Source organism: Homarus americanus, unplaced genomic scaffold, assembly GCF_018991925.1.
Source record: "Homarus americanus isolate GMGI-L3 unplaced genomic scaffold, GMGI_Hamer_2.0 scaffold54443, whole genome shotgun sequence".
NCBI lineage: Eukaryota > Metazoa > Arthropoda > Malacostraca > Decapoda > Nephropidae > Homarus > Homarus americanus.
In genome coordinates, this window is record NW_024750852.1 from 8,437,272 (window position 1) to 8,447,692 (window position 10,421).

A 10,421-nucleotide genomic window follows, 5' to 3' on the forward strand; every position below is an offset into this window, starting at 1 on the left:
TGAGAAAACGTCACCAGAGACAGAAAAATTAGTAAACGTTCATACAGTAACTTCCCTTTCGTGTCATGGTAACTTGAAGACACTGACGGCTTTTCGTGCAGGCGATGTTTTTGAGCAGACGAAAGTTACTACGAATGATTTTCTGCTACACTAATTCGTGGAAAATCATCAAAGGCAAATAATCCTCATTCCTCTTATGTCATAAGCCAACGGTAGATAACTATATAATTGTTATTGTCAACGGGAGTCTTCAGTCTCCTCTGTTTCTTAAGCGTCTACCAACACCAGTCGAGTCTCAAAACGTGCCTCAGTGTGCGTCTTGTTCATGGCTGTGCGAGCGGGTAAATATTTAAACGTTTGCTTGCGTGTATTCAATGTGGGTACTGGAGTGTATACGCGTGAGTGTACTTGCTAGAGTAGTCAGTTCTCTGCATGCAACTCGTATCATTTTAAAAACTAAAGGTTGTCCTTAAGTGGCAGTTACTGTCAGTGCCGTAAATCACCGCCTCGGAATGTTAATAATTACCTTCAAGAGTTGGTAAATATGTTTGGTCCGTCACGCCACCTCGGGTCAAAACCTTACAGTGGTGTTGTGTTGATGTCTCGTAATCCTAGACATGTCAATAGTTACGTCATAAGTCTTCAGTCATGTCATTTGTAGCATATGTCATGCCCAGTCACGTCTTGTCGCCTCTGCAATCAAAATCCACAGTTATCATGGAACAGAGTTTGATTCCATTGTTTACAAAGTCTTTGAGGAACGAAGGTCAGGGAGGCGAACCAGCCCACCAAACCCCGTGTGTTGAAGGTTGTTTAACTATGTGTGTGTGATGCATTAGACAATGTTGTGTTTCAAGGAGAATTAGTGTGTCGTGGCCTTTAAAAAGCATCACTAAAGAAGACTGTCTTTTAGAAGCTTTAAACTAGGCATGTGTGTGTGTGTGTGTGTGTGTAATGTAGGCTTTATTATTATTATCATTATCACTACCATTATCATTATTATTATTATTATTATTATTTTTATTATTATTATTTTTATTATTATTTTTATATTCCTTGTGGCATACATTATCACAGGAGTCTTTGGCCTACTAATCACCGTCTCCCTTGCTTACTATAATCAACTTGTATTTTATAGCCGTCTGTTCTATCTTTTTTATTGCAATTTGTTGTTCGCTCTTTCACGCACTTCCTATTGTTCCGGATAAAATTGTATATCCTCTGATTTTTCTGTTTCAATTGAATGTAACTGGTATTAATGAAAGCAGTGTATCATAAAGCGTTGGTTCTTGTCAACACATAGTGAATGTGTTGTGGTGTAAACAGAATTTTACCGAATGAAATCCCAACATTATCTTTTCAAATTGCCTATTGAGACGTATGTGTGTGTGTGTGTGTGTGTGTGTATATGTGTGTGTAGAATATTATGTATAAATTCATGCGTGTAAGACTGATTATGTGTGTACAGTATATGATACGAGTCAAATTGTATCGTAAAGAATAAAAAGAATCAATGCACAAACATAAGGTAAATAAGGTCAATAATCAAAATAGTTACTCCTACAAACATTCTTCTGTGAATCAAACCAAAGAAAACGAGTTAAACTTGGGCTGACTACTGTGATTACGAGACACTCAAGTAATGAAATAACTGCGTATATATTTGTTATCCTTTTACGAGATTAGTTTAAGATAAAATTGCCTATAAACAACACGATATCTATGAGAGATTAGTTTCATATGAAATTAATCAAGGTATGAAGACGCTAGTGAGTAATGACTTCTGTAGTAGTAAAACATTTTGTTAATCTTTTTTCTGATATTTTTGTTAATGTTACTGATGATAATGCTAGGAGTGATAGTGATAATGGTAATAACTCTTAGAAAATATTAACATAGCAGTAAAATTTTAGTCTGGGACACCTTGAAACACGTATAAAGACTAGAAGAGATAGAAATAGATTAACAATGGGATGAACTTAAGACAACACTAATATTATCGAGTTTGAAAAAGAGTTATGTAACAAAGTAGATAGCCGGGCTAAGATAATTTCCCAAAATAATAATGCGAGAAAACAGAATATGATGATGACAGGAAAAATAAAGGAATTGTACCAAAACAAAACAAAACAATAAAGCAGACTACTGTATATAAAATGGAACTAGTAAAGAAAATAATATCCCACTTGAAATTGAAGACATAAAAGGAAACTGGAAAGAAAACATAAAACAGCTGAACAATAATGACAGTGAAGGAACAAAGGAAATTATTTAAAACTCACCATTTTCAAAAACCAGATGTAAGTAAAATAAGCCTCATAAGATTTCAGTGGTCGATCAACTTCCTGCAGATTCCCTAAAACAAATGAGAAGGTATGGGATTAAATGCTCATCACAGTATGTAAATATTCTTCCTACAATGGAAACCTTCCTAGTAACATACAAAGAAAAAATTAACATGTTTCCTTTTGCCAATGAGACCAGGAACCTTAGAGTACACCAAGATTAGGCTAAATTGTTCAGTAATAAATGAGTATAAATGTGCAATAAATATTATGTGAATTTAAATAAAACCTGAAGTAAACAATAAAGGCTGTGAGGATCATTATATAACAAGAGATGGCCACACCGAGTATTTGAATTTCATTGTTCGTATAAAGTGCTGTTCTATTTCTAGAATGTCGTGAGAATTATGAATGTGTGAATATGAGTCTACCCTTTTATTCCTGTACTGCTCGTATGTATGACTGACGCTCATATACTTTACCTGTTACTTTCACCCCAGGAAAGCTTTCAGCCTGACAGTGACTCACACACACACACACACACACACACACACACATTCTTGGTGTACAGTAAGTGCATCAGCGTGTATATATCTGGCCGAGGACACACAAATAACACAACAGCTTCCCACTATTACAAAAATGCGGAAAATGAGCGTCACTGTGTGGGATATACAAGACAAGTCGAGATGTTTACAGCTGTGCCTGAATTTGCTGCACTCTTGTTGCGGAAAGTTTGTAGTATTGCAGGTTCTAGACTAACCTTTATGAGGGAGAGGGGGAGAGAGAGAGAGAGAAGATGAGAAAGACAGAGGTAGGTGAACAGAGAGGAAGAGGGAAGGAAAAGAGAGAATCAGAGAGAAAGAGGAAGGAGAGAGAAATGGATATAGAAGGAGAAGGATAGAACGGGATAAAGAGAAAGAGACTAAGTAAAGGATTATATGCCATAGCCTCTCCATCAGACAAACTGGGTGGATTCACTGTGCCCCAAAAAATTCTTCCATCCAAATGTGCAGTCGATGGCGCCTCCCCAGCCACCCTACACCCTAGACTAACTCATTCACGCCCTGTTAACCTCGGTGTAAGGCAAAACGAGTGACCTCCCACACTGTTAAAACACGACAACTGTAGAGGACTAAAGATTTATTAACACGTTACACAAATTCAACTCCTTATATAAACAAACTCTGAGAGTAAGATATCGACTTTATGATCTTTAGACTTGTGTATAACTGCTCTACCTCCCCCCCCCCTCCTCATCCCACCTAACCCTCACCCTTACAGAAAGTCAACGAAGTGAAAAGTTCTTCTTAAATCTTGTCTGCGACCTTTGAGGGGACTTAGCTCTGGAAGGGAGTGATAACAGCATCCTGTCTCATTCCTTTGTACGCTTTCATTTCACTTCACAATAAAAAAATTATTTAAATTTCAGTCTCGTCGATCAATAGTTTAGAGATGAAACTTTATGACAGGATTAATTTCCACTTTGATAAATATATATTTTCCTCTGTTCAGTAAAATCCCTGAAGTAAGATTTATTGTTGATATCGTGTTAAGTGTTTAAACAGGTAGGTCGACCAAGAGGGAATAGAACTCTTATTGTTGGAGATTCTGGCTGGATAACATCTCTTTGTTTCCCTGGGAGTTAATCTTTATCAGTAGTCCACTTCAATCTTGTTCAATCAGGTTTGAGGAGGATGTTTGTCACCAGGTTAAAAAAAAATCGCTCAAGTGAGAGAGAAAATGCGAGAGTCATAAAGATAGAGAAAATAACATAGTTGGAAAGAGGAAGACAAACTGAGATAAAGAAGGAGAGAGAAAGAAAGAGAGAGAGATATGATAACAGATAGGAAAGGAGAACAAGAGACAGGCTGTGAAAATCAGACTGGGATAGAGAAGGAGAGAAAGATGGAACAATATAATACCACAGACTTAAAGTGAGGGGGGAGGAGAGGAAGAAAAATAAAAAGAGATATATAGGTAAAAATGAAGAGATAACAGGACAGAGAGAAAGACGAACCAAGTCAGAGAAGAAGATAAAAAGACAAACTGAGGCAAAGAAAAAAAGAAAAAGAGAAAAAAAGAGATATACAGACAAGACACTTTACGGCAGAGAAGGAAAGAGAGAAATACGAGACAGAGAGACAAAGAGACTCTCTCATCATTATGTAGACGCTGTCAGTAATTTCGTCTGTTTCCTCAGTTCTCAAACAGGGTAACATATCTTTGAGGTAGTGTCTCGGCTACAGTGGAAATGATGTCTGTTGATTATTTTCTAAACGTTGTGTGTGTGTGTGTGTGTGTGTGTGTGTGTGTGTGTGTGTGTGTGTGTGTGTGTGTGTGTGTTTAATAAGATTAGCTGCGTCAGAAACTTCATCATACTGGTCTTCTTCTTCTTCTTCTTCTCCTTCCCCAGTTAATCCCGCAGGTTACGTGTTAACTTCTCGAATGTTTTTTTTTTTTTAACTAGCAAATTCCACCATTGGCTTAAGTACAGTAGACTGGTTTTTACTCAACCTACCACTTCTATATTAGGGATTTACGTGGTATTTTTTTTTTCCAGTTGAATTTGAGAAGGTATTTTTATTCGTCTGCCTGTACTTAATTTAATCACTAGCATTACACAATTATACGTAAGGTGAAAATTTCGCAGTCCGGATTTTTTTTCTTTATCAATCTCTCTGCTGTTTTTTCTTCTTTCCTGTCTTTACTATTTTCTTTATCTTTTCTATATTATTTCTGCGGATTTGTTCAGTATTCTTCTGATTCTCTTCTCCTACCATCATTGCTTGTGTTATTTCTCCAGGTTTTCTTTTTATTCTCTTTCTTCGTTTCTTCCAATATCGTCACCTTCATTTAAAAACCTCAGTCAAGAACCATGTCACCTGCTTTCAACATATTCCTTTAAAACAACCAGGAAGTCACGTTGCAGAAATCACACTCTAACTCTTGTTCCAGGTGAGTGTGTGACAAGAATTGCATAATCATCGTGATCCTGTTATCACCTGTCGTGTTGTATTGTGACTTTCTACCTCTCTTGTGAGTGTTGAAGTGAGTGTTAATTTACCTGTTGCTAAAGCCTGACCTATCCTTTAGTTCCTATGAGTGCTGAATTGGGTTTAAGGACTTGACTATCGTAAAAAAAATTTAACGTAACCTAACCTGTTGAACGTGGTTTTGTGGAAGAATATATTAGAATTTTGTATTTAGGAATCGCATGTTGATTTAATGACTTAGGAGACATTTAAGTAGACTTTTAATGTCTCAGAGGAGCTCGTGTCATGCTTGTTGTCTTGTGAGATGTTGAGCTTATACTGTGACGTAAGGATTGGTGACGGTGGGTGGCTGTGACGGTGGGTGGTGGTGACGGTGGGTGGTGGTGGCGGTGAAGGTGGGTGGCTGTGATGAGGGGTGGTGGTGGCGGTGGGTGGTGACGGTGTGCTGTGACGGTGGTGGTGGTGACGGGTGGTGGTGACGGTGGGTGGTGGTGGCGGTGAAGGTGGGTGGTGGTGACGGTGAAGGTGGGTGGTGGTGACGGTGGATGGTGGTGGCGGTGGGTGGTGGTGAAAGTGATGATTGTAGTTATTGCCGTAATTGGTGGTGAATGTGGTCTTTAGATGGTGGTTGTATATGAGAGAAGAGATAGAGACAATTAGACAGACAGGGACAGACAAGGACAGACACTGAGGCATAAACAAAGACAGAGATATATTCACCGCTACTACCACCACCACCGTCCACCACAACTACCACCACCGTACACCACAACAACAACAATCTTCTACACTACCACAACACGACCACACAATAATTTCTGAGAGTAACACAATGAATAAGAAAGAAACAAACAAACAAACAAACAAACAAACAAACAAAAGGAATGATTGAAAGAAGGAAAGAAGGAAAGAAAGAGGAAAAACAAAGCCAAAAAAAAAAACGAGAGGAAAACAAGAGAAGACAATAAACAAATATATTTTCTTCCTTATCTTACTCTCGTAGGGAACCCAATTTCGTCTGATGGTCTTCTATCCTTTCCTGAGTACGAGTGCACTTACCTTCACCCACCTTAACTGTCTGTCTGTCTGTCTGTCTGTCTCCTACTCTCTCTCTCTCTCTAGCATTTACTCAACAGCATAGGATGGATACCTCCCTGGCGGGTCTCACAGAGTTGCGTCAATTATCATCAAGGACGGACAAATGAAGACAAACTTACGGCCCACACGTAGTTCTAATTTCCCTCAAGATCTCGGTTACAAAGTATCTCTTCACATAGAAAATCGCCGGAAATATCTCTCATGGTACACTGTCCTTCCTTGTCTTACATCGTTGGAAATATTTCTCTTGATTAAAATTTATTGTCTTCATTTTATATCGTCGGAAACATATTTCTCTGTATATTATCTTCAGGTTATATCGCCGGAAATATTTCTCATGGCATACTGTGTTCTTTTGTGTTATATCGCTAGAAATATTTTCCTCGATACACTGTCTTCCTCCAAGTCATATCACCGGAAAGTTTTGCCTCAGGATACCAAAACTAATAACATAGCACAGCGTCTCAACTCACGGCATTTCCCTCACTATTCTAGTAAAGAAGGTTCTCTACCGGTAATATATCGCCGGAAATATTCTCTTCCCTGACTCGTTACGACGATTCTCATGGAATATCGTCGCCTTTATAACCCTCTTTAAAATTGTACAACAGCGTCTTTCCTCACAGCATATCGCGAGCATTAAGGGAAATACGACTACACTATTTCCTTCTCCTTCTATCTTAGTCCTGAAGCGACACATACCGACACAGCCCAGCGCCAGCTTGACTAAGACCCCCGGCCACTGCTGCAGATCAACTCATCCAGGCGTTAATCTCAATGATATTTACTTCACGCGGGAGAAGACGAGCTAACTCCTGCATTTGCAATGTTCTCTTAGCATTGAGCCAGAGGGACTTACTAGAACTGTGTCGTCGGATTTGGAAGTATACAGCCCGAATCGTGTGTATTTTTATTACTGAGACACACACACACACACACCTATATTAGCGCTGTTCTCTACGTCCGTGTTAGTTATTTTTATTGTTGGAGTTTGACAATAGTGATAATAATAAGGTGATACAACATACCAGATAGCTATTGTAAATATCAGCTTTTGTGGGTGTTGAACCTCTGACCCATAAATCCCCCCCCCCCACCACCTCTGAAAAAAACTAAAATATCAAAACTTCGTCTGTTCATATTAGATCATGGCGCATAACCTGGCCAGGTCTTGGAGTAATTGGCCCCGAAATATAGAAGAGGCCATTAATTGTATATTGCTGACAAGAATAGAGAAATAGAGAAAGAGAAAACAATCATAAAAAATAGAAAATCCTTTATATTTTGGTGGGGGGAGGGAGGGAGGGAGGGAGGGAGGGGAGACATAATACCAACTATAACAGTACTACAATAATATGTCATTAAGCCATATTGAAGCCACGTTACCATATGAACTCATCTGACATAATGTAATATCAGGTTCGGGTCGTACTGTGAAAAAACCCATCCAGTGTGAAAAGACCAACTTGAACCTAAAATGCCGAACTTCTCACAGACAATATTCCTTAACGACACATCATAAGCGTGCAAGAGCAATATCCCTCGCAACATGTGAACTCTGCAATATGGACGAGCAATATCCGTAAAGCTTTAGTTCAGTCGCATGTATATATATATATATATATATATATATATAAACATAATTCTCGTATACTTGCAATAATGTCGAGATTTGGCCTGGTGTTACTGCTTCAGGGAGGAACTGACTCAAGTGTATTTACTAGGTGGAAGTTCAGTTTTCTTATGATCTACAACATGTTATTAAGAATGTTCTGTTTATCATTATATTCAATCTTATTTTTGGTGTAGATGGTATGTATGCGACTTAAAAACAAGCAAAAAAAACAATGAGACGTGAGCCAATCCAACACAAAACAGCCAACCATTTGCTTTTATGTAACAATCTAAACGCAGCTGCTTTTGATCATACAAAAGCAGGGTAGAGAAAACAGCAACAAGGTTTTATGAGTGCTGTATATTGTTCAGGGTGTCGGGAAGCTGTAGGAAGCAGTCATTCAGGTAGATAGGAAGACCATTACACAGCCAGCCACCTTATCAGTAAACCTGTTGACCATTTGAGCCATATGGACAAAAGGCTGATCTACTAGTCATTCTTATAGCCAATTAGCCAACCAGACAACCAGCTACCCAGCCAGTAAGCTACCCAGCCAGACAGCAGTAATAGCTGACAGCAGTGAGGTAACAAATCACGAGTATTAGTGGCTTGACATTTGTAGTGGACCATCAACAGTGTAATTTTCTTTATGCTCTCTCTCTCTCTCTCTCTCTCTCTCTCTCTCTCTCTCTCTCTCCATTCATACAAACACACACACACACACACACACACACGTATAAGCAACCTAACGTCCCCCTGGTTAAGATCTTAGTCACTACAGAGGATCGACTCGTCCAGAATAAAATCGTATTGATATTTATCCCCTGAGAGAGGATACAAACAAACCCCTGCAAGTACACTGTCTTCCCAGCCCTAAGCCCGAGGACTTACAAGGCGTTTGGGGTAGGATTTGCAAGTGCACACCGCTGAATCGTGCATTTTTTATAACTTTTGTAAGGGGGTAAGAAAGAGGAGGAGAAGGAAGGGACTAGAAAGGAGGAAGGGGGAGAGAGGAGAGTGGAGTAAGAAGGTAAATGAAGGAGGAGGAGGAGGAGGAGGAGGAGGAGGAGGAGGAGGAGGAGGGAGCAGACATTTATCAATTGCTGTGTTTGCTAAATTCTGAGTCAACTAGATTAACACTTGTCAAACCTACAACTTGATCCAGTAGACTAAGACAGATATTGTTATTAGTTTATTCATAGGGCTATAAAAACCCGTATAATGAGCTGTTGTTCGGTGACTTTTTTTTACCAGATAAGATGAAAGTTAGCACAGATGATACAGCTCACATTATAATTGTTAGAAAAGACAAAAATAAGTTTAATTCAAGGATGTATAGTCCATTATTCTGCCTTAATTCAACAACCATTGTACACGAGAATTGGTACAGTCACTCGTGAACCCGAAGCAATAGGCACTGATTCATTAGCCTGTCTGTAAATGCTTCGGATTCATGAGTTTGAATCTCGGGGTTCATGGTTCAGGTTGAGAAGCGACAGGACTTTTGTGGGTGACTATATGCTGTAGCTACCTTGGTTACAGGTGTGAGATAACGATAATGATGATTTTAAAATGTGTGTATAGTTGGTCATGTATTAGGGATAAACCTGTTAAAACCAATTTATTATTATTATTATTATTATTATTATTATTATTATTATTATTATTATTATTATTATTATTATTATTATTATTATTATTATTATTATTATTATCATAAACGAAAAAATAAAATAAAAAGATGGAATAATATCAAGTGACACCAAATTATCTTCTCTAAGTTTGAGGTCACATCATGTAAGGTCACGTTACCATATAAACTCATATGACATAATGTAATATCAGGTCGGGTCGTACTTTCAAAACCCAGCCAGTGTGAAAAGACCAACTCAAACCTTCTCACAGACAATATTCCTTAACGACACATCATAAGCGTGCAAGAGCAATATCCCTCGCAACATGTGAACTCTGCAATATGAATGAGCAATATCCGTAAAGCTTTAGTTCAGTCGCATGTATATATATATATAAACATAATTCTCGTATACTTGCAATAATGTCGAGATTTGGCCTGGTGTTACTGCTTCAGGGAGGAACTGACTCAAGTGTATTTACTAGGTGGAAGTTCAGTTTTATTTTAATATTAGCCATCAGGAATATATTACTTGAAATAACAGGTATACAAAAGTGAAGTATCAGACACTGAGGTTATGAAAAAAGGCGATATGTACATTTTAACCACAAACTGCTAGTCATACATCCAGTCCTTGTAGCTGTTACTTTTGATAATTAACGTATGGTATGTTATTCGAGGTAATATTAGTGTTATTTATCGCTCACCAGATATATCGGGGCAAGAATTCTGTGTCACCCAGTCAGTCAGCCAGCCAGCCAGCCAGCCAGCCAGCCAGCCAGCCAGCCAGCCAG